This window comes from Nyctibius grandis, chromosome 1 (genome assembly GCF_013368605.1).
Source record: "Nyctibius grandis isolate bNycGra1 chromosome 1, bNycGra1.pri, whole genome shotgun sequence".
NCBI classification, from domain to species: domain Eukaryota; kingdom Metazoa; phylum Chordata; class Aves; order Nyctibiiformes; family Nyctibiidae; genus Nyctibius; species Nyctibius grandis.
The window spans coordinates 62,439,334-62,463,259 of NC_090658.1; the positions used below are offsets into that span (position 1 = coordinate 62,439,334).

The window sequence follows — 23,926 nt, forward strand, 5'->3', positions numbered from 1 at the left end:
TATTGCTCATTGCCAGGACTAGTCGTAATGAAATGATATGAAAAACACTGGAACGTAGGTGCTGAAACCTAGATCCGCAGTTCAAGTTAAGGATTTCTTTGACTTGTCAGAATGAAAGAAAAGGAGTAACCCCAGCAAAGGTAATTCTGACTGCATTTACTTATCCTCTTTAAATCCCATGTTAAACTACTGTAGGATTGGCGTATTAGTAAGCAATCCTTAGAGAAGGAGTGAGACGTGCTTTACTGTATCCTAAGGGCACGCGAGGTAGATCAGGTATAGCGTGCCTGCCTGAAGCCTTTTCTTGGGGTCTCCTAATTCTGCTCGTCTCCTGTGAAGTAGTCCTGATGATAGAAAACCAGCTTGTTTTCTTTGAATGCTTCCTCTTTTATCATTTAAGTGGTTTCTGCTGGTCACAAAGGTTCTGGAACAGTGCGATAACGGTTTGGGATATAATTGACTGAATTTTAATACATCTGTTGTAACTTCCTGAATCAGAATCGGTGGTATTCATCTCTGGAAACACTCAAGTGGGAATCTGAATAACTCTTTGGAGATGTAGAATTCAGTAGGGGTCTTTTTTGTCCTCTTTTTCTATAACTTATCACCTTTCTTAGTCTTTAATTGTGTCTGAGTTTCTGAATGATCACTATTGTTTGCTGTGCCTTTTATTGCTCACGAGAAGCCTTTAACTTGATTTCTTATGTTTCTTAGCAGTGGCATTATGTTTTCCTGGCAGAAATTTTTTTGCTGTCTAGCATGTTGACTGTGTTATCTGAAAGAGCTTTTAGGTCCCATGCACTTTCTTGGCTCCTTTTCTAGGGCAGTTTTTCCTCAGTTGGACTTTCTACAGTTAGTGTGGCCTCTCCCCATTTTCCTGTTGTTTATTAATTTTTGAGCAGAAGCCCTAAGGTAGAATCAAACCTTGAGGTTTTAAGGGGACAAGTCTCGGTGAAATTGCTACCGTGCAGTCCTTAGTCTTTTGCCTGAAGCTGCACTAAAGCTCTGCTGAACACAGCAGAGAGAGCAAAGGCAGCTTAAAACCAGTTTTTCCATTTGTCGGGTTCCTGGAGCAACCAACTAGGCCTTGAAGATACTCCACACTAATAGGAAACAGCCTCAGAAACCAGGTTTAGTTAATCCCTGCCAGTCTCTTTAAGTCAGCCGTAAGGCCTCTTTCTGTCATTCAGTGGTAGGGTATCTGTGTGAGCTGGCACCCGACTTTTGGGCACAGACATGAATAAATTCAGTGGAGGCTCTGCTCACCTGCATTGCCATTTGTGTTTCAAAGGTCAGTAATTTTCTTCTTTAAAATATATTGCTTTTTAGTAACCTTGCTGGGGATAGTAAATAAAGGTAGTTTAGAGAGGTTTAGTACACTGTTTCAGAGTCTCTATTTTATTCTGACTCTGTTGTCTCGGCCATCACAAAAGGGTATCAGGGTGGTACTTTGCCCACAACAATATTCACAGGTCCTGAAAATTCAGAATAAAACCGTGTGTGTCTGCCCTAAAGTAATGAGTCTTCTGTCAAGAACCGCATAATGGATAATTGTTACTTAGGGCTTTGAAGCTCAGTAGGGTTGCTGGTAAACTTATTTCTTCAGCTAGTACTGTAGTGATACAGAAATTGAAACTTTCCATCTTGCCTTTTCTGTAACTCTTCATCTGTGCTGCACATCTCAGGTAGTGGAGGTGTTGCCTTTGCAAGGGGCCACAAAGGTTGAAGATGACCGCCCACAGATCGTCATTGCTTAACAGCTGGAAATTGCTACTCCACCACTCTACTTGTTGAAAGAGCGTGGAAATGCTTTGTTTCTTACTCCAGGCGAAACCATCTGGATTGGCTTTGGTTGAAGGTTAGTGGAGGGCTCACATTGACAGAGGTGGGAAATGTGAGCCTCCAGCCAGGGAGGAGCAAGTGGGGACAGGAGCACCTTCAGCTTCCACAGCTAGAGGAAGAAGAGGGCTTCTGTCATAGGTCTTAGCCAGCAGCAGTTTTCCTTTAAATAAGACATGCTGGGGTAGATCAGATAGCTACAAGCTTTTGTATTGTGTGTTTTCTTACATGATGCTGTGGAGAACTGGTTGAAATTCATATGCAAAAGCATACGAGAACCTGTCTGGTAACTATACTTGAAGGCGCTTTCCACTGTCTTCCAAAACCTAGCCTTTTATCTGAGATTATTCTCCAGGCTGTTGATTACATTTTTCAGAGCTGCAGTGTTCTCCGTGATGATTGCGTCAGGACCATCAGTTGTTATTTCCAGGTCCTCAATTTTCTTTTCAGCCTCCTGCCGTTTTAATCCCAAACCTTCAAGCTTCCTGTCCATGGAAACCATAGTAGCCTGGATTAGGTCCAACCTTCCAGAAATACATACCACATGCCTTGTAAAGAAATTAGATAGTACTGGGTGGCCAAGGATCACAGCTCTAGACATTGCCAAACCAAAGGCAGGTAAGCAGGTAAGCACTTTTAACAGGCTGAAAGCCCTGTATGAATATGCTGCCAGATGCGTTGCTGATCTTAATTTCCTCAAGGGCATATTAAAGTCACTGCCTGTTCTCTTATGAAAATCATAGATACCCATGTTAAAATCTTAAATCACTTGGGTGATTGTGACCAGTAGGTCATACCATATAGCACACCTGGAAAATATCTTTTCACACAGCTCCTGAAAGCAGATCCACAAATTCCTTTAAAATACATCTTAAATCAGCTGTGTTTTTCATCATCTTAGTGAATTTGGTTGTTTTCTTAAAGCTGCACACCTAATCTCAGGTGCTTGGTTTGGCATAATTTTTCCCATGTCACTGTACATCGTGGTCCTCCCTTCTCCATCCAGGGAGAAGGCTGTGCCTGCAGAAGGCAGCAGCACCAAGCCCGCCCACCCGTGGGCTCCCAGAAAGGGCACTCAGCAGGAAGGGTGAGCTTCCTCCTCCAGAACGGTGGTGGAGCAGCAGCTGGGGTCAGTTGTGGGCGTGCTGGAGACTTCTTTTGCTTGTGGAAATACCGTAATCTTTCTGATCAGGGCATGCGTGATGAGACATTTCATCTCTGCATTTCTGCAAAATCAAATGAGAATGTACGATCCCCGTTAGTGGCAGAGACCAGTACTGAAGTCTTTACAAAGGCCTTCTCACTCCAGTCAAAGGAAGAACATGCCTGTCTTATACAGATTTTTGCTGCCATAGCTGTCTTGGCCAAAGGAGTGAAGAGGCTTCATCCTTGACTTGATCCCTGACTGACACAAAAGCTCTCACTGTGGGTACACTTAGGACAAACCTCTACTTTACTGAAATGCTTTTCCCTTGCTGGATGAGGGAAGAGGGACCTCGGGAAAAAGCTGTGCCAGCAAATAACGTGATTTTGCTGGTACGACTGAAGGCTGTGCTGGGAACATGCTGTCAGTACGGTTTGCTAGGACAGATGCCCCAGCAGAGCTATCCTATTCTGGATACAGCCTTGTCTTCTGTTCCAGTTTGTCATGCATGATTTATCTTTCTGTCACCTCTTCAGGTCCCTAGGCACCTCTCAGCGTAAAAAGAAATTAAAACACAATACAGATGAGTCTGCTCTCTATTGGAGTCTTGACCTTTAATATATCAGGTTTTCATATTGCAACTTTCCCAGCAAATAGGCTGTCCTACAAGAACTGAGGTTGCTTTAGTGATCTGCAGAGGCCCCACCTCAGCCATGCTTCAGTTTTATTTGCTTCCACCTACAAACTCTCAAGCTGCCTGAAATGCTTTTGAAAGGGGATAAGGTTTTCAAATCGCCTGGGAGATCATAACTGTGAACTCCAGCTGTCCAATGAGGGAAAAAATTATCCTCAAAAATCATAGAAAACAGCCTGGCAACCCAAGTGTCAAAAGGATTGCTTAATGTTTTGTCTTGTTATACCAGTTTAATTTCTGTCAGACTTTGGGGTTTGTTTTCTGTCCCCTTGATGCTCTCATTACATTTTCCTTCCTTTATTAAAGAAAGTGTTTGCATCTTGCTCTGTGCTTTTGTGACAACATTCCTCCTGAGCAGCCTAGTGTATCGCTTCGATGGCAGGTTTGCAGTTAGACTCCTTAGATTAATCAACCATTTTATTTAGTTGTTGAGTATACAAGATTTGAATTTTTAAAATCCACAGTCATGCTTACAGTACCACAGATGCCAAAACCTGATGTAAATTTTAAGAGGCATCTGAAGAATTGCTCTATATTTCAGTTGTAGAGCATTACCTTTTGACCAGATCACTGTTTGGTTGGGTTTCAGTCTCATGTTTTTCTCTGCAACTATTGAAGGTGGTGTGGTTTTTTTTCTTTTTCCCCCAAGAGACAGACTACTGTGTCTTTAAAGAAACAAAACAACTGTGTCAACAGATGGGAGAGAAAATGCTGTGTCTGAAATAGTGCTAGGAATAAACCGTGTTAAAAATAGGTAGTCTTGCCACAACTGTTTCTTTGGCCAATGTGGAAATCCTTCTTTCCTATACTAGCGTGTTCTCAAAACTATACTAAAACCCTGCTAGAAAACCTGCCAAATTAGTCTATAAAGTGTTGCTAGAACAATAACTACCCTTTTCCTGCCTAATTGTAACAGTCATGCTATTAAAGGAGAAAGGCTGAGGAAGCTGCGCTGCCACGGGAGAGCTCTGAACAATTCCTGTGGCTGACCCCTGGCCAGCAGCATCTCAAACACAGCTTTTGCACTTGTGGATATAGATTTTAATGATGTGACCCCCTCGCCACCCCCAACAGTACTAGGACAGCTAGGACACCAGAGAATGTCAGAATTTTCCCCTTTCTTAGAAGCATCATTTCCCTCCTAGGTATGGAGAGAAATAATTTTCCCATCCCTGTTTGGGGAGAACCCATGGCAGTTTTGCTAACAAGTTGTTTTTTTTTCTTGAAGAAAACTCCTGCCCTCCCCAAAATAGGAAAGCAAGCTGAACTATGCTTAAACGCACTTGTTACTAGCAGAATTACAGCTGCAGTTTAGACATTGCATTTCTGCTTCCCATCTGTTGTCTCACTTATTTTTGTTGTCTTTCTCCTTGCTTTCAATTGTCTCTTGTGTGTCTCAGTTTATCCAATTTTCAGGGCTGGCCAGCCATTTCAGCATTATCGCTGTCCTAATGGCTGTAAGGAGAGCAGAGAAGCTCTTCGCTAAATGATTTTTTTTCAACAATGCCTCTGCGCTTTGTTTGGTGGGTTTTTGTTTGTGCTTGGTGCTCCATGTTGTGTCATCTGGGAAGAGAGATGTTTGCATAACGTGTATTTTGCTGGAGTTGTTTAATTTCTGCAAACATTGATACTCTACGGCTCACAGTGCCTTTGGGGCAGGGGCAGATTGTAATCTCAAAGAGAGAACACATCAGAGGGCTGACCCCACGCTGGCTGTCTCGGGCAGCCTGGAGGAGCTGGAGAAGAGGTAGAGCCTGGCCTTTGGCCGGGGGACCCACTTGGGAGGAAGCAGCCTCGGGCAGCTCAGCATAATTTAGGGCAGCTCCACGGCATTTGTAATTGATTCCTGATCTCGGAGATGAAACGCAAAGGTAGATAAGGCCCCTTCATCTGGGGAGAAGGGCAGAGGCAGGCGAGCGGTGCAGCCTGCAGCTGAGCGTAAATTCCCCGTGACAGCCCTGCTGTTTGCAACAGGCCTTCCCTTTCCCACCTGTCTGCAGTTGAGGAATGCTCCTGGGGATCCGTGCTTGCCTGGGAGTTGTCTCTGTTAGATTCAGGTTACTTGCTAAGACTAAAGGAAATTTAAAGGAAAATAAGAGGTTTCAGAGGACTTCAGAGGCTGCCCAGTTACTTTAGCGCATCAAGGAAAGAGCCACATTCAACAAGCAGTGTGTTCATTATCCCCACTCTTTCCTCATTCCCATGGGAGGGAAATGGAAATGGAAGAGTTGAAACGCCCAGGATTTTCCACTCATCTTCCAGCGGATAAGAAAGCTCCTAGTTCACTCTGTGAAAAGGCTCAGAGAGACTCATCAGCAATTCTGGATGTACGGCATTTCCTATGGTAGCTTCTTACCTCATCTTTTCTGTGTTACCTCCTTCTGCCCCTGTCGTCTCCTGCGGTCTCCCATCCATGGATAGTATGTATATATGTCTGTGTCCAGCCCAAGGATACGTCCCATGGCTTTTTTTAATTTGTTTTTGCTTAACCAATCTATGGATGAGTTAAAAATGTTAGTACTTTACATGCATAAGTGACAGTTTGATTAACAGCTGAATTCTACCTTCTTCCAGGATGATGAGCTCTAAAGGAAATCAAGGGAAGTTTTGTGCAACATCCTCAGTCTGTGAAAAACCCATATTCAGAAAGATGCATGCTACCTATTCACTTTTGATTTCAGCACATGCTTTGCTGAATTGGCTTTACTGATTAGAGATGGAGTTAAGCATATGCTTAAATGACTCGCTTAGCTGTGACTGAGGTTGCATAATTTGTCTGCTGGAGCTTTCTCGTTTAATTCAGTGAGGGTAGATGCTGGCTGCAGTGACAGGTGATGCAGTTGTAATTGGCAGGATATGCCAATTAAAACTTATTCCCTTTGTATTGTAAAATGAGGTTTTGCTTTCTCATTACTGCCAGTTTCAAATTATGGTTGTGAATTGTGGTCAAGTCAATATGATGTCATGGGACAAGTACAACAAAACATTTTTGCTTCAGCTATAGGAATATATAGCGAAAAGCTCTCCTGTAGCTGTATCCAGGCTACCTACCTGCTGCTGCACTGCCTCATTTTTCAGACTGTTTCAGTCTTGTGTTGGACCTCAAAATCATTAGAAAACATTCACTGGCAGCATTTAATAGCGTATATTTAGAATGTGAAATTAAAAAAACAGACATTTGCGATGAACCACTAATCTATTAGTAATTTGTTAAACTCCACTCCTCCAGGCACGCAAGAGAATAAAATAGAAGTTATTAAAATAAAAGTGATTTTAAAAAAATCTGTATTTATGGCCTTTGGGTTTTTTTCTTTAACGTACCAGCTCGTTTTCTTTTTCTGAGAGTCAATGGTGATTGCAGAAGGTGAAAAATTGCAAACAAAACTGAGGAGAAGTTCAAGTTAGCTGTGGAGCCAAAAGTGTGATTCAGGAGCTGAAAATATCTCTGCGCTCCATGCATCAAACTCAAATGCTGTGCTTTGGCAACGCCCCCCGGATTAAAAGCGGAGTTTGAGGTCATTCCTCCTTCAGCCTGCCATGTATGTATAGGGCCCACGCGCATGACAAATTACTGACTTACCGAGCGCACACCAAGAGCAAAGTGACATCAGTGCAGAGGGATCTTGCTTGACTGAGGAGGACCAAAGACCCCACTGCTGCCTTTCTCTTGTCTGTCATTAGACCTGGAGGACCAGCGTGGAGGCACTGGGAAGGAGGACACTTTCTAGATGTGGCAATAACAAGGGATAGTGAGGTAAAGCACTCATCTCCTTGTAAAGAAGTCGCACAGCCTCCAGCAGAAGTGCTAACAAAGTGTGTGTTCAGAGGTTTTTGGAGGCCCATTCAGATAAGACAAACGATCAGCTGCCAGGGATGGTGCTTCATTGTGGCTGCCGACCTGAAACGACAGTAGCGTATCCTGTGCTGTACAAGCTGTCTTTGTAACCAGGAGCATAGTCTCAGAGACTGATCTCAGCTTACCTGGTGTAAATCCCGAGTGCCTTGAATGAAGTCTGTGCTTTGACTTAACACCAGTTTCACGGAGGTCTTAGTTTTATTTTATAGAGAACATTGGCTTAGATTTTGCAGGTAACAACAAACAAAACTCTGTAAACAGACCCCAAGTCCTTAGATTATTTTCCGCACTGACAAATTTCTGTTGTTCCCAGGCATCACACTTCCCTCCTGATGTCCTGCGTGTCTGACCAGTTGTCAGCTTCTCAGGGGCAAGTCAGCTTTCATCAGCTGCTGAGGTTGTCCAGTGCTGCTGCCATCACTCTGCCATGGGCTTGAACTTGCGATGGCCTTTCCATGCAGATGGAGATAATTTTGACAGCTCAAGTGATTGTCATGGGCTTGTAGGACACCTGCCGCATTGCACTCTGCCTGCTTGGCGGCTACGAGTGGCTCTGCCTCAGTTTCTTCATTGTGTGCCTGGCTGTATTGGTTTTTTCCAGTGCATGGGTGTCATAGCAGGGTAGTCATTCACAGAGGGAAGGAAAGCCAAGGCACTCGGTGTAGGAGGTTCCTCGTGGTGATTTTGCTGAAGCCTGTTTGGATTGCGTAGAACATGAGGTTTACGTGGAATCCTGTCTTGGGCTTGGCTGAGACCTGATGTTTTTGCTTTCTCTGCCCACTCTTGGAGATCACCAGATGCACTTACATCTTGCTGCCAGCTGCCTGCACAAACAGCCCTCTTCTCTTGGCAACAGCAGGCTAGACAAAGGGGTTGAGCGACTTGTGTATATGGACACTGTGTCAATTGTCAGCCTGGCCATTGTCTAAAATCATCAAGCCTGGTTAGTGAGGGCACTGATCTCAGCTGGCAGTGTCTAAATTGTTATTTGCAGTGAGGTTATGAACCTATACTTAGGGGCATGTGCTCTTGCTAATTTAGCTCCTGGCTGAAGTGAAAAAAAGTAACCCAAAATCATAGTTCCAGCAGTAGCAGCAAAATAGGATCCTGTGCAGAGTGGGCTCTGGGGATAGAGGAGATAATGTAGGGACGATCCAAAGAAGAAATCATGTGCTTGATTTTAATAAAGTGAATCACCTATGTGTAAACAAACAAAGTTCATAGGTGACATTCCAAAAGTCACTTGGCATGATGTATCTTTTAGGTAAATTTTGTTCTGATTGCTAACTTTCTGCAGAGCCTGAGAGACAATAAAACCAGCTCTGCTAGCACACACACATGTGTTAGTAAATATGGCTATTTTTATTTATATAATATGTATACATGTGCACATATGCATATGTACATATACATATATACATACAGATATTTATGTATATATACACATGGATGTATGCATATGAATCCATGCATTTATAAATTTCAACAAATTCAAATTTTACAAAGATTTCTTGGCGCTCTTTGCATCCAGATCTGCAACACGGTGCTAGAATGCAAGAACCAAAATACCGAAATGAAGAAAAGCTGTGAATAAACAAAATTTAAATGGACTATCACACTTCTATTGAGAAAAATGTGGCAAACAGAAAAGCATAAATGCTCAAAAATCAATTAGACTTCAACTGTCTTTCTGCTTTAGTAATGAAGACAAAAATGTTTACAGCATAGAGACATTTGATTCAAAAAATAAATTATATCCCTTCAACTTTGGAAGTAGTTCAAGATTTGATCCGTTAATTTCATCAAACTGCTTGTAGGAAAACATATTTCTGCAATACCAAGAGCTGCCAGAATGACCTGGAATTAAGAGGACAAAGGTAGAGACACTGTAAGTATTTTAATTCATCTATTCATAGATGATTTGTGTGAACACGTTAAGAACACCAGTAAAGTAATGGGAATAATTTTCTTCCACTTTTTCCAAATTCAATTGCATATGGTATGATTGCATTTGATCAGGACATGAACATAATTTCTCAGATGATTGTGTTCTGCCATTGATCATATGAAGTCAATTTAAAGTATGACATTGCTTTTCCTTCCTCAAGTAGGAAGACATTTTTACTGTTAGAGTTAGCTGCCATAGCTATCAAATTGTGTGTATAATAAATTGTGCTTTGTTTAGAGAGCAATAACTAAAATATTGCCCATTCAGAGAAAAAGTACTGAGATTGAGATTGATGCCTGGAGCTTAATGCATCATAGCTGCAATCAAACAAACTTTAGACTTCTTACTTCTCCCATTACAGACCATAATTCACAGAATTGTCTGGACTTTCTGTGTTTGAAAAGGAGAAAGGGGGCAAAGAGAGCATTAGAAAATCCACACAGACTGGGTTCACAGGCTCTACATACCACAGTACAGAAGCTTGCATGGTCAATTCATTGTATTTATTAAGTAAACATCTATAAAGGGGTATTTGAACCCATGGAGAAGAAGTGGGAGATTTGCATATAGTCTCACTGCTTTGAGTTAGCAGCCGTGAATTCAAGCCCTTGGGTGGTATGCTACAGAAGTGTGTACATTTTTCTACCTGTGTTGCCTGGCTTTTCGTTGGTACAAATTATCCTCTACAATCCTGGAATCTGGCTGTAGTTTAAATGGCACCTGACTTTCTTACAGACGTGGTCAAACTGAGGCTTTAGGTAAATTCCCAAACCATGGCAAGGCACAGTCTGTGCTGGAACGCTATCTGCTGCAAGCCAGTTAAGGAGTAACACAGGCATGGCTTTATTTGCCCTTTGTACTCTTGAGGCAATTTCACCCATTTATTGTGCTATTTCAGAACCTTCGGATAATTAGCAGTAAAATAAATATTATCCAATTGGTTTCCTTAAACTTTAGTTTCTGATTAAAATACACAGAGATTTCAGGTATTTTTTACCTTGTAAAGTGCACAGGCATCTGCCTGTCAGCCCCCTACCCCCACCTGACCTTACAGTGTCGGTATAACAGAAATAGAAGTAGTAATATAAAACAAAGTCCTTGTTCTTGTTAATCCATTAAATGAATTAATCTTTATGGTCAGATGATACTGATGCCTACTGCTACATTTTTGTTTCACCACTGAAGGTGTAGTTCTATGATTACAAAACGATTACAGGAGTTGCCAAGGGAGAATCCTGCAGTCTTTCAAAAGCAGATGATATGAGTCGTTATCAGAGCATTTCTGCCTGCGTGTTTCCAGGTGCCGTGTAAAAGGCTAATCCCTGAGTGTCCGAGATACAAAGTTCAAATTGAAAAAAACTCTTCCAAGCAGTAAGACGCGCCGTGCTTCTCATACTCTCATTTTCCTTCTGATGTGCTTGTTTAATCTTAGTTTCCATGGCCGGCAGACAACTGCAGCAGATTAGGAGAGTTATGACCAGATATGACCAAATACTAGCAAATGCTCAGCAGTGGTGGTTGCAGTACTGTCTGTCTTTGGTGGGCAGCCGTTGAAGGCAGACTCATTTACTTTTGCTGCCAAAGAACCAAGGATTGCACAAATTTTACTAATGCAGTGATAAAAACAAATTAAAAGTTCCTGGTTTTAGTATCACAACAATGCCTCTGGGAGCTTTAATTGGGCAGTAAAATCCTGTTTGATGACACATGTATTATCTGGGGTTGTTAGAGACTCTGCAGGTTGTCTGTTCCCTCAGACCACGTCCTGTTTGCTAGCACCAGTGCTGCTGTAAGATGGTTGGTTAATAAGGGGATGCAGAAATACTGCCCAGACAAAATCTTACTGTCCTTAACCAGATCTTGCTCTGGATAATATTTTGCCTAATTGTAAGTAACGATTAAGCTTCTTAAGGACTCAGAAATTGATCCAGCCTTCACTGAAATCAGGGGGAGTCCTTCACACTTCGATCAGATGCTAAGGTATCCTTTGAGAAATGCCGTTGAAGACAGTGAGGTTATCACAGCGAGAGGGAAGATGCTGGCTCCCATCAGTTAAGAGCTAAAAAAGAAATTAGGGAAAACGGAGTATAGCGTTCCTCATGGATTTCAGTTTAAATACTCTTTATGGAGCTGAAGCAGCAGCAGAGTGATTTTGTTTCATAAATGACATCTTCCACTTATGGCTTCATTCTCTTTTCATGAAAGTCCCCTCTGCTCCTGTCAGGGTCCTATAAAGAGGATTTAGTGTAAATAAGCATAAAGACACTTGTCTTTGGATTATGGATTAGATAAGCCAATTCACAACGCATGTTAATTAAAAATGCTTGTGTGCAAGTGTAAAGCCAGTTAGGCCTGTGAAAGCACAGAGTGATCTGCTTGGGGGCTGGAAGGTATCCATGCCACACCAGGGAGAGGACACGGCAATCCAGAGCACGCCTAGGTCCTGCTGAAGGGTGGGAGAATAAGGACTCACAACTTCTTTATTACTTTGCTCTGTTTTGTGACTGGAACTTTTCTCAGGCCAGTTTTAAAAGTAGCAAGTTAAATACTGGCCCTGCTAAAAACAGAGTTTTGCCCTTGAGTCCAGCTGTGACAAGGTTTCACCCACAGATTAAAACCATATTGGACCCTGTCTGTTCAAAGGTTCCAAAGTGGTTCCTGGCTCCACATCCAGATCATTTCCTAGAAAGCTGTATACTGATGTGATAAAGCATCGGGGTCTGGAGCCAGAGCATATGTTATTTTATATACTCAGATGCCTGTATAGACCACTGTTGACATTGCTGGTCACTAACACATTATCATTTGCTATTTGTTTTTGTTGCTGATAGCAAACATTACAGGAAAAAAAAGCGTAAGCATATGCTGTTTATTGCTACCCAGTTCCAGGCCTGCTTTACCCTTCAGCTTTTGGCATCCCATTTCCACCAGCTCACATCTGCACTCTGCTAGCGGTGGAAGTGCTGTGTGTCACCCACCCCACAGTGGACAGGCTTCGCCGTGTGTATGGGGCAGCGTGGGCAGCCGTCGCCCTCACTGGAAGCAGAGGGAGGTTTGCTGTTGGCTTCGGTGCCAGTATGCTTAGGCCACGGGCACAAATCTGCAAGTTCAGCGTGCTGTGTTTGATATTTTCCTGTCCAAGTCCTTGACACGCTCCTCTGCCGTAGCATTTGTAAGTCCTTGAGGAGCAGGTACCTTTTCCTGCTGCTGTGACCTGACTGCCATGAGACAGTGGCCAGGGCTCAGCATCACGGCCAGCGGAAAGAGCAGGAGAAGGGGCAACATGAACTGCACTTCTCGCCGGGACCCTATTCTCCCCTGAGGTGCTGCCCTGTCCAGGGACATCACCCTGGGATGCCCACACTCATCGCCAATCCCTGTCACGTCACCTGGGGTGGCATCTCATGTGCGGGCATTCAAGGACAGAGGGAAGCGTGGAAGAAAGCACCCTGGGCAAAATGCGTGTTGTGGTTGTCTGTGTGTTCACGCTGGTCTTCGAAAAAATCAGAATAGCCAGGCCTGTTGGAGTATGTGGTCACTAGATGATCACTGAAGGTTTGCTGTCTCAGTATTAATGAGGCGGGTGTTTCAGTCAGCTCTATTATGTGCAAATTAGATATGTGTCTCCAGTTCCTGACGCATTGCCTGTATGCCCTCATTAAGGGTAACCTCCATGTATTCAATAACCCCCTCCCTGCAGGTGTAAATAGGGGACAGCTGCTGCCTGTAGCTGTCTAACACGTCTAACACATTAACGAACATGTCTCCTGGTGCTCTGTGCCTTGTACACACACACGTACATACACTCCTGCACACACACGTACAGCAGGTCTTTTGTATATAGGAAGTGCCTTTTTGTGGTCTTTCCCAGAGCACCAGAGTGATTTTCACAGTATACATTAATAACTTATTTTCTAAAACAGACTAGCATCATATGGAAGGGGAATTTTTAGAGGTGCTCGCACTTTTAAAGCACAGTGCTAGACAGGAAAGAAGCAGAATGAAAGACAATTGCACTGCTCTGATTTAATAACAGGAAAGTATTTGCATTTAGTTAAAAAATATGTGCTCTTAAATTCTGATTTGGGCATGATCTTTTCAAAATTAGGCAGAAAGCCTGAAACTGCAAGCGCTAAAGGTAAAAAGACTGCAAAGGCACTTCTGTGCTTTGTGTGTTTACACCATTTGTTGTTGTATACATCATGTTTGAAAATACGTCATTGTATGCACCTTTTGGTCTTGTACGTCTGTTGTTTTCACCTTGGGATATATTAGTTGATGTGTATTCTAGCCCACAGCAAGTTGGAAACCACAGGACAGCAACTGGTTGCCGGTGCCACATTGTTCTGAGGGAAGAAGACGCGAGTGGCAAGGAGGAGTGTGACAGAATCTCTGAAGTTCTTACACATATTGACGTGGCCAATGCCGTAATGTCAATTAGGTTATCAAATCAAACAGCAGGCTGAATCAACCACAATCCTTAAAAATCTTCCGTATTTGTTTTCCAAATAGGTGGAGGAGACAGTCAACAGCCATATTCTCTGGAGCAGTGAACCAAATTGCCTTGACTGGAACCATTACTCACTTGCACCTTTGACAGCAGCAGCCAGGTAGGAGAGCAAAGAAAGGATGGGTTTGAGTGAGCTGAGGGAGCGGGCCTGGGTGAATATCACTCTCAGAAGGCTTCACGTGGAAGTCACTCACATGTAAATACGGATTACACATCCTTCTGTTACAACTGAAGCTGGCTCTTGCTGAAATCAGAGGCATTTCTCTTTTGGGGCGGGTTATGGTTTTGTTCATTTGCAAGTGCTGTCTTTGCTTTGTCCACATATTTGGTTCGACACTTTCCCTTCTCTGCGCAGTTCCTGCATCAAGCATCCAGGGAGCATGCTTTTTGAACCAAATAAACAGAAAAATGTTTCCTTGTAAAAATACAAGAAGAAATGGTGGGTGAGGTTTTGATATCTGAAACAGGGGTGGGTTTTTTTCATTTTTAAATTGTCCTAACGTATAAGTTGGTGATTTCTGCTTAACCATCTTGCCGTTTCAAGTGCACCATTGGCAATACTGTTCAAGGTTTATTTTTTCCTCTGAGTCTTGAGCACTTGAGTGCATATAAACTGCTGTTATGAAAGTGATGACACAGTAGTATAATGACACCCAAGGTAGCTTAAAGTTAGTTGATCCCCAACAGCAGTCTTACTATGGTATCAGATAGTTCAGAAGCCAGTTTATCTTGTAAAGAAAAGGTCTGTTTTCTGCTACGCATTGCAGCTCCATGTTTTTTGGGGTTGGCAGTCACAGGTTGGACAAGTTTCACATTGACTTTGTCTCAAAAACTGCACCTGCGTGCAGTACAGACAGTTACTTTTGTTGCTGTAGGAGACCTGAAGCACTGAGAAGCTCCTCTTCTCTGATCTTCTCTGTACAGGCACATCCTTCATGGTCAGAGAATTATGTTAGCCCTCAGAATTTAATGAGACTGGCTTGAAATAGTGAAAAGTTCTGAAAAGTTCGATCCTTCTCATTGGCCTTCTACTTTTTTTTAAATATCCAATATTTATCTGCAACCCTAGGAGCTAGGCATATAAGGAAGACACCAGAGATTCTCATGTGATATCATGACCACAGAAGAAGGTGTTCAAAGAAAACACAGAACATATTTTGAGATAAACCCCCCGATTTTTCAGAACTATGTAAATGGTGTTGGACCTATGTTTCATTCTATATATGAATTGACATAAGGAATGGAGAGGGTTAAATTGAGATGGACTACTCTTGAACCTTTGCTCAAACCTGGAACTGATTCCAAATATTCTGCAGTCTAGGGTGATGCTATATGAGATCTCTCTTCTTACGGATCCCTCTCCAAGTCCCTGCAGTGGAAGTTGTGTCTATCTGCATGGCACTCTTTTAACTCTGCAGCCTCTGAGAGCTAACCGAGATCCTTCTGTGCAGCCTGGGATCGGGGCTGGGTAGGTGAGAGGGGTGCAAACTGATGGCTGTCAGTCGGGGTGTTACCAACGAACATGGCAGCAAAAAACAAGGCTGTGAGGTCCTGTGGAATTTATGTTGAAAGTTCAGCAGGAAAACAAACTGTCCTCATGCACCCCTGAGCTCTGTTGCCAGCTTGGGAAGCATTAACAGCGTGTGAAATTCATAAGCAGGAGTAATGGAATATTCCTGCAGTACAGAAACCTAGCCATGTCCTGACTCACCAGGCAGGATTTAAGTGGAAAACTGAGAACTTTGGTACACAAGAGCATGGCAGCCATCCTCTGAAATGGGATTTTAGCATAAATTTTTCAGGTTTCATTAGCATGTAACTTAATGGCACTTCTGTGCATTGGGCCCTTATTGCTGTGGCTCTCTTGTATGCTGAGAACCCTCCCGATAATGTGTCAGCTGAGTAATGGCATGCTTTACTTTTTTTGTTTGGAACAACTGAATTTTAGAATAGATGCTCTCAATTAATGTAGTTCAGACCAGTGTTATTGTAACTATGATAATATGTACCACTACCTTGTGTGCTAAGGATATTCAGGCAAGCACTTAATACTGGTAAGGTAGTAAATACGCTGTGTGAGGTAATAAAAGGCTCCCATTAAGAAACTGAACCCTATTACTGCCTACTTTACTGGTGAAAGCTTGCAAGTCTGATTCCACTGCTCGATGTGGGGCAGTAGGAAGGCACATGTTCTCTGAAGGCAGGAGCATGCAGTGCTGCCAAACCAGCAGTCCCAGGTGCCCTGCAGGGAGTGATTCTTGCAGCAGAGTGAGATTGCACAAGCCGTGGTGTGGAGGACTAGCTGCTTTATTTTGGCTGAGAATCCTTCGAAGATTCTGATCCCAATTCTCTACGGCCTGAAACCTTTTGCTATTTATACCTGGGTAAAATGAATGCCAGGCGAGCATAAAATGCCACTACCCTAGTGCTAAAGGAGCTGTTATCCACTTTGCCCAAATATAAATGACTATGCAAAGGGTGAAGCAAGTTCAAGGTCTTTTTGCTATGACATTGCCCCTAGACCTGCTGCTCATTGCTGAGGGCGTGAACAGGGGGAGGCCGTGTCTTCGTGGCAGTTTGAGCCCAAGAAGTGCAAACTCAGGGGGAAGCAAGAACACTCATTTCTTCTCCCGCTGTTAGTCAGACAGAGGAAAAACACGTTTCTTCTTCCACGTCCAGGGGGTGGCCGGGCAGGGTGGCGGGACGAGGAATCCATTTGGTAGTTCGGTGTGAGCCTGGGGTGGGAAGAGAGAGACTCGAAAACATGCGGAGGAGGCAGAAATGGGCGCTGCGAAGCCTCCGGGCACGAAACGCCGCCCTGGCTGCCCCGCTGCCTGCGGCCCCAGCCGCCGCAGGGCCCGGGAGCCGCCGGGGCTGCCGGAGGCGGGCGGTGCGCGCCGCCGCGGGTGCGCGCCTGCGGGGCGGCGGGCGCGGGGGCTCCGCCGTTTCCGGCGCTGCAGCGGGGCCGGAGCGGGGCGGGGGCGGCGGCAGCGCTCGCCGCGGGCCGGTGCCGGGCGAGGTGTGGAGAAGAGCCAGCTCCTGCCGCCGCTGCGGTCTGGCAGCCCCTGTCCGCTGGGGAAGCCGTGACACCCCGCGCCGTGCACTGGCCGTGCAGTGTTTATCTCCTGTTTGTTTCAGAGCCCCCCCCTCCCCCCCCCCCCCCCCCTCAAAAAATAAAATCACGACTTGGTTAATGAAATCTTAACAACTTAGCTTCGTTTTTTCCCCCTACGCAGTATGTGCTTCGTGCGTCTCCCGTGCAGCCACAGACGGCTGTATGACAGCCAGCAGCGCATTAACATGCCGTATATTGGAGGACATGGTCCTTGAAAACCTCTGGCACCGCAGGCTGCAGCTTTCAAGCTAGAACAGAGACAGATAAGGATATCGTGAAGGAGAAACTGGGCATTGCATAGTATAAAATTGAATTCTTAAAAAACCTGGATACTTTGCAGTATTTCATATGTTGTAAATAGAACCCATATATATTCATGTATATTTTAAGTAGAATATAGCGTACTGCAGTTTCTGCTATCCAAGCAAATAGCTTGGTAGAGTAATTTAAAAACAGATTTTTTTTTTGTAGCCAGCACTGCACCAATTAAATAGCAGTGCTGGCCTGTGTTAGGCATTCTGGGCCAGGATCTGCCAGCTGTGCGTGCCTGCTGAAGGCGATAAAGATGTTCAGGAGCTGACCTAGCGCAGGGTGAGGTCAGCAGTGGCTGGCTCCTTCTCAGCAGAGCTGCGTGTGGATTGTGTGCTGCGATGCACGCTGCTGTGGAAGGGACCCATTTAAAAAACAAGAAATACAAATCGTTTTGAATTGCAGGCAGCAGGAATGATTCTTGCTCTATAATACCTAGATAAACCTCTACTTATGTGGCTGTATCATTTCTGCAAGTAACCTACCTTCTGTTAGAGATAGGGTGTGATAACAGTATTAACACTGAACCACACTTGGTGGGATTCACTTTATGTAACTTCCAATACATGTACATACCTTTTCGCATCTGTATTTCCCTCTGTCTAAAAATATCCTAAGGTTACACGTTCAAGGCTTACGGCTTCAATGAAGACATAGAGAGAAAAATTGCAATTTTAAATCTGCCAGTGACATATATGCAGAATTATTGTAACATGCCATGCTGTAGTAATGCTAAATCAAAACATTTCAAAATAGAAACAGGAAACTGTAGTATGTGTAGTGTCAGGGGATGAGGAAAAGGCAGAGGTGCTCAATGCCTTCTTTGCCTCGGTCTTTAATGTCAAGACCGGTTGTCCTCAGGAGACTCGGCCCCCAGAGCCTGAAGTTAGGGGCGGGGGGCTGCGTGAATCCCCCATAATCCAGGAGGAGACGATTAGTGACCTGCTGTGCCAATTGGACACCCACAAGGCTGTGGGCCCAGGTGGGATTCACCCCAGAGTAATGAAGAAACTGGCAAATGAACTTGCCAAACCACTCTCGATTATCTGCTGACAGTCCTGGTTAACTGGAGAAGTTCCAGCTGACTGGAAATTAGCAAATGTAGTGCCCATCTACAAGAAGGGTTGGAAGGATGATCCAGGGAACTATAGGCCTGTCAGCCTGACCTCGGTGCCAGGCAAGGTGATGGAACAGATCATCCTGAGTGCCATTACACGGCACATGCAGGACAATCGGGGCATCGAGGCCAGCCAACATGGATTCATGAAAGGCAGGTCCTGCTCGACCAACCTGGTCTCCTTCTATGACAAAGTGACTCGCTTAGTAGATGGGGGCAGGGCTTTGGATGTAGTCTATCTAGACTTCAGTAAGGCATTTGACACTGTCTCCCACAGCACCCTCCTAGACAAACTAGCTTCCTGGGGCTTGGATGGGCATACACTTTGCTGGGTTAAAAAACTGGCTGGATGGCCGAGCCCAGAGAGTGGTGGTGAATGGGGCAAAGTCCAACTGGCGGCCGGTCACTAGCGGTGTTCCCCAGGGCTCAGTTCTGGGGCCGGTGCTGTTCAATATCTTTATAGATGATCTAGATGTAGGGATTGAGTGCACCCTAAGTAAATTTGCAGATGACACCAAGCTGGGTGGGAGTGTCAGTCTGCTGGAGGGTAGGAAGGCCCTACAGGGGGATCTGGACAGGTTAGATAGATGGGCCGAGACCAACGGCATGCGGTTCAACAAGAACAAGTGCCGGGTCTTACACTTCAGCCACAACAACCCCATGCAGCTCTACAGGCTGGGGGAAGAGTGGTTAGAAAGCGGCCCGGCAGAAAGAGACCTGGTGGTGCTGATCAACAGCCAGCTAAACATGAGCCAGCAGTGTGCCCAGGTGGCCAAGAAGGCCAATGGCATCCTAGCCTCTATTAGGAATAGTGTAGCCAGCCGGTCTGGGGAAGTGATCGTCCCTCTGTACTTGGCACTGGTGAGGCCACACCTTGAATACTGTGTCCAGTTCTGGGCCCCACACTTCAAGAAAGATGTTGAGGTGTTGGAGCGAGTCCAGAGGAGGGTGACCAAGCTGGTGAAGGGTCTGGAGGGTCTGACCTATGAGAAACGGCTGAGGGAGCTGGGGTTGTTTAGCCTGGAGAAGAGGAGGCTCCGAGGTGACCTTATTGCAGTCTACAACTACCTGAAGGGAGGTTGTAGTGAAGTGGGAGTCGGCCTCTTCTCCCAGGGAACTAGCGATAGGACAAGAGGACATAGACTCAAGCTTTGCCAGAGGAGGTTCAGGTTAGACATTAGGAAGAATTTCTTCTCAGAAAGGGTTATTAGACATTGGAATGGGCTGCCCAGGTCAGTGGTGGAGTCACCATCTCTGGGTGTGTTTAAGAAAAGACTGGACATGGCACTTGGTGCCATGGTCTAGTTGACAGGGTGGTGTCAGGGTAATGGTTGGACTCGATGATCCCTGAGGTCTCTTCCAACCTGATTGATTCTGTGATTCTGTGATTCTATGTCAGTCTTTAAAAGCAATCCCATGAACCTTTCTTTTTATTGCCGTGTTCTTATCAGAAATTTGAAGAATTTACATTTTTGAAAAATTACATAACATCCAGTGCCCTGTGCAAATCTGTGTGAGTGGAGTCTCTTGCTCACTGGCACTTTGCTAAAAAGTTCTGAGACTGCAGAGTTTCAGCCAGCTGGGAATCTCAGATCCAGGCTAGCAGTTCCCTCCAGATGGCTGCACTCCTATTCTGCATCTCAGCATTTGCATGTTTGGAATGACAATGTATACTGTTCCACTTGTTTTTGCCAGAAAATGTACAGGGCATTGTATGATAAGTTTTGACACTTTGGTATAGCTCAAAGAAGAGGTGAGAGAGGGAGTGTAGGGAGAGAAAAGGGGAAAGGAAAAGAGTAGGACAGGAGAGGAAAGAAGTAAGAAAATGCAGCAAGAAGAATAGTTTATGTCAGTATAATGAATTCGGTCTGACTGGCAAATACAAGTTGACTGCAAGTTGTGAATTTCATTGAATTTGATCCAAGAAAGACACAGCTGAGCAATCTGTAGGAAGCAATCTTTTCCTAGAAGCGTGCAGCTCCAAACTGTACAAATTCTTCCACTGGTCGTAAAATGTCTGTGCACCACGGAACCTGTGTAATTGGATACTTTTGAAGAGAAAGTAGTGTTTTTAGACAGTCAACTAAAGAATAACAAAAACCATCACTGAATGTAGAGTTTTGAAAGAAGAAAACCTATATAATATGATGTTGGCCAATGAAGCCCTAGTGATAAGGACAGTTAATCATTTCTGGTGCAGCTGTTTCCTGACATTTCTGCAAAATGTTGTGGAAAAATTAATGAAGGTTCATTCAGTAATGTTTTCAAGCTTGGCTAGTGGAAAATATGACAGTATTTCCATCATCAATTAAGAACAAGCAAGGCTTTTTTTTTTCTGGAGGGGAAGTGGTATGCAGTTTGTACTGCACAGGAAACTGTAGACTTGAGAGCAGCTGTGTGATAGTAACAGGTATGCAGAGAATATGGAGAAGAGCCTGGCCCCTCTTATCACATGTATTTTACTGTAGTAGAGCTATCTCTATTACATACTGGAAAAGACAACTTACGCTATCTAGCACATGGGGTTATTCCTTTGAGCGTCTGACTGAAAAGAAATGCCCTTCTTGTCACTTCAGTAACAAAGCTTGTATCAATAATATTTTCATTCTGATTGTATCGTATTACTGTGATGTCCCAAAGGAATAACTCCTTTGGGTGGAGAGATGCAGGTTTTTTTTTAACTGATCTCTGAAATTCATGTTGCTTGCAATTCAGTCTTGATACGTATGATTTTCACAGCCATGCAGCACGCCTTGGTGAGCGTGTGTGGTTGCTGTGCTCCCCGGGTGCAGTAGCCCCGCTGTAACTGGCTGGCCACTTTGTGGTTAGGGGTAGAGGGGAACTCGACGCCCTCACGTGCACTACGGACATGGGCTGTGCGTGTGTGTGACCTTGGTATCGTACGTATGTACATAGTGTTGCAGATAGCCAAGAAAACGTGGTTTAGAAACACGAGCATGGCCAGGGCGTGCATTCCCATCACAGATCAGCATAGCTGAACGTCACTGTAGCAGCTGAGCAGTGGCCTTTGTCCACTCCTTCACCTCGTAGCCTGCAGCGCCTGGCAGGCGGCCAGCTGCCGACAGCCTCCTCAATGGCAGCTTGGGGCTCCCACTCCTGCCACAGATCTGCTGCGCTTGAGCTCCTCCAGCTCGGGTCGGTTTCGAGGATGCTGGACCTGCTCTGCTGTTGGATAGGCTACATGGGACAGGAGGTCGTCAGGAAAGAGGCAAGGTCTGCTCTTGAGAGTAAGTTGTGAAGACCAGTCCCATGCTGTCAGTGGAATTAACTTGTTTACTCACGGGGATCTACATCTTAGCTTGTGTTAAAAATGCATTTGTGTGAAAATATGGGGCTGGTACAGAATTACTGCAAACCACTGCAAATTTTTAGGTGAACGGTTAGGTGCTCAGTACCTTTTTCTGGACTGTGAGGGATGGTACAAGCCTGCCTACTCTAATAGCTTTTTTTTTCCTCTGACTTTCTGAGATACTTCGAGCCCTGCCGTAAATAAGATTTCTAGCCTGTTACACAGTATGATGATTCATGCTAAACTGGTTGATAAAAAGAAGATGTGTTATAATGAATGGTTTATGCTTTTCTAATATCACTCTGTAAAGGAGACGCATACTCAGTGGTCTGGCTGCAAATGTAGAAGACCCTTAGCAAGCCCACTAAAAATGTTTGTCTTACTCTCTGTAATGTTAGCTGTGGAGTGTGTAGTTTTTATTGACAGGTTTAAGCCAGTGTAAAACAATAACAATGGAGTTACATCCATGATTTGTGACCATTCGCATAATCACATAAAAGTCAGCCCTCAGTTCTCTCTCCCTGGTGCAGTCTGCTCTGAGGAGCTTCATTTAAGACTCTCCCAAGCCTGCAATCCTAGTGCAGGTAAACATGTTGCTGACTTCAATGACAGCTTTACCAATATCAGAGCATTAGGGACAGCTTATATATAAAAGCCTCTAATTAATCTTGATTTGAGACATTAAAAGATTAATCCTTCAAGGATTCCATCTGTAACCGCGTGCGTACTGCCCCTGCAGTCAATACGCTGTCGTGCCCATGGTGAGACCACTTGTGTGCTGCAGGGCATGCATGGGAATAAGGGAGAGACAAGGGCTCTGCCCTTGCAGTTTATCTGATGTGGGAAATCTGAGGGCACTGGGTCAGACATGAGCTGCTTTTAAACTTCTCAGCATGAGGGCTGTGCCTACAGCTGCTTAGGAATTTCCCATAAAAACAATTTGTCAATTGAAAGCGGAATTTCCACAAGAAAGAGTTTTCCACTGGAAAATCTCCCTATTGCTTTTTTTATTTTTTTGTTTTTGTTTTCCCATGGAAATCTCTGAATGAAATATCTCCCTTTAAGTCACCTTACTCCATGCAGAAGATCTTCGATTAGCTGAACTGACCCAAAAGGGTTTCAGTTGTCTTTAAGTTGCATCTGCCTATTATTCCCTCTCGTCTCATGGTGAAGGGCAGTACAAAAACTTTATGCTCGAAAAGTTCCTGTGGGCAGGTGACCTTGACAGGCCTACATGTCCCACACTTATTGTAGTTACCCTTTGTGAAAAAGTCTACTAACTACTGAAAAAACAATGTCATAGTGAAACAGACTCTAAAATAGAGGCCCCAAACCCTGGGAAACCAGAGGAGGCTTGGCCGTTTGTGAGCTTATATCTTTGCTGTTCCAACTCAATTTCTCAAATTCTTGTGTATTTTTTGCTAGTTATTTAAAACATCTACAGGTGTTGTAAAACTCTTGGATTCCATTTGAGATTAATGGGGAATAAAGACTACTACATTTAAGTGATTGTAAAATTGTCTAAGGTCACACGATCAAAGTGGCAGAAGGACTCCCACACATGTCTTGCTTTATTGCCTGTCCTGACTGTCTCTACGAAAGGCAGCTGGGTGATGGCTGGAACATTACTGTAGGTGACTGGACACCTGGTGCTGAGCATATGGGAAGGGAGAGAGGAATGCTGCTAACACCAAGGTGTTCATTGAATCACACGGTGACCTCTTATGGATGAACGTTTAAAAAGAATGTGTGCACATACCACTTTTACATTTTAAAGTAACAGTTTGAATAGTTCCCCAAGATTTGTGGTAGATGCTGTGCTTTCCTTACAGTACAGTGTCTCCATACTTTTATTAATATTTTTCTTTCTCTTGCTATCCCTCATCGGTTCTTCATTCAGTTCTCATTTATACATGCAGCCAGTTCTACTTAAACCACCAAACCTTTGACTACATTGCATGGTGACCAGCTGGCAGATTTGATGATCATGGCTAGTGGCATGCACAGAGCACTAGCCCCTGCTGTCCCTGAGGGAAATGTGTCCCCCAGAAGGAAATGGGCTGTACCAGAAAGCACACTGTGTG

General features: G+C 44.3%; 1 protein-coding gene across 4 annotated transcripts in view; it reads left to right on the top strand.

Annotated features, from left to right (window-relative positions):
* Positions 1-23,926, top strand: part of HIVEP2 (HIVEP zinc finger 2) — a 149,825-nt gene that overhangs the window by 81,277 nt on the left and 44,622 nt on the right. For 3 of the 4 annotated variants that reach the window (XM_068416870.1, XM_068416880.1, XM_068416889.1), the window contains exon 3: positions 13,994-14,091. The exons of the other annotated variant lie outside the window; for it this stretch is intronic. The gene's annotated coding sequence lies outside the window, so the exon portion shown is untranslated. The remainder of the gene's footprint in view (positions 1-13,993; positions 14,092-23,926) is intronic. 4 annotated transcript variants of the gene reach the window in all.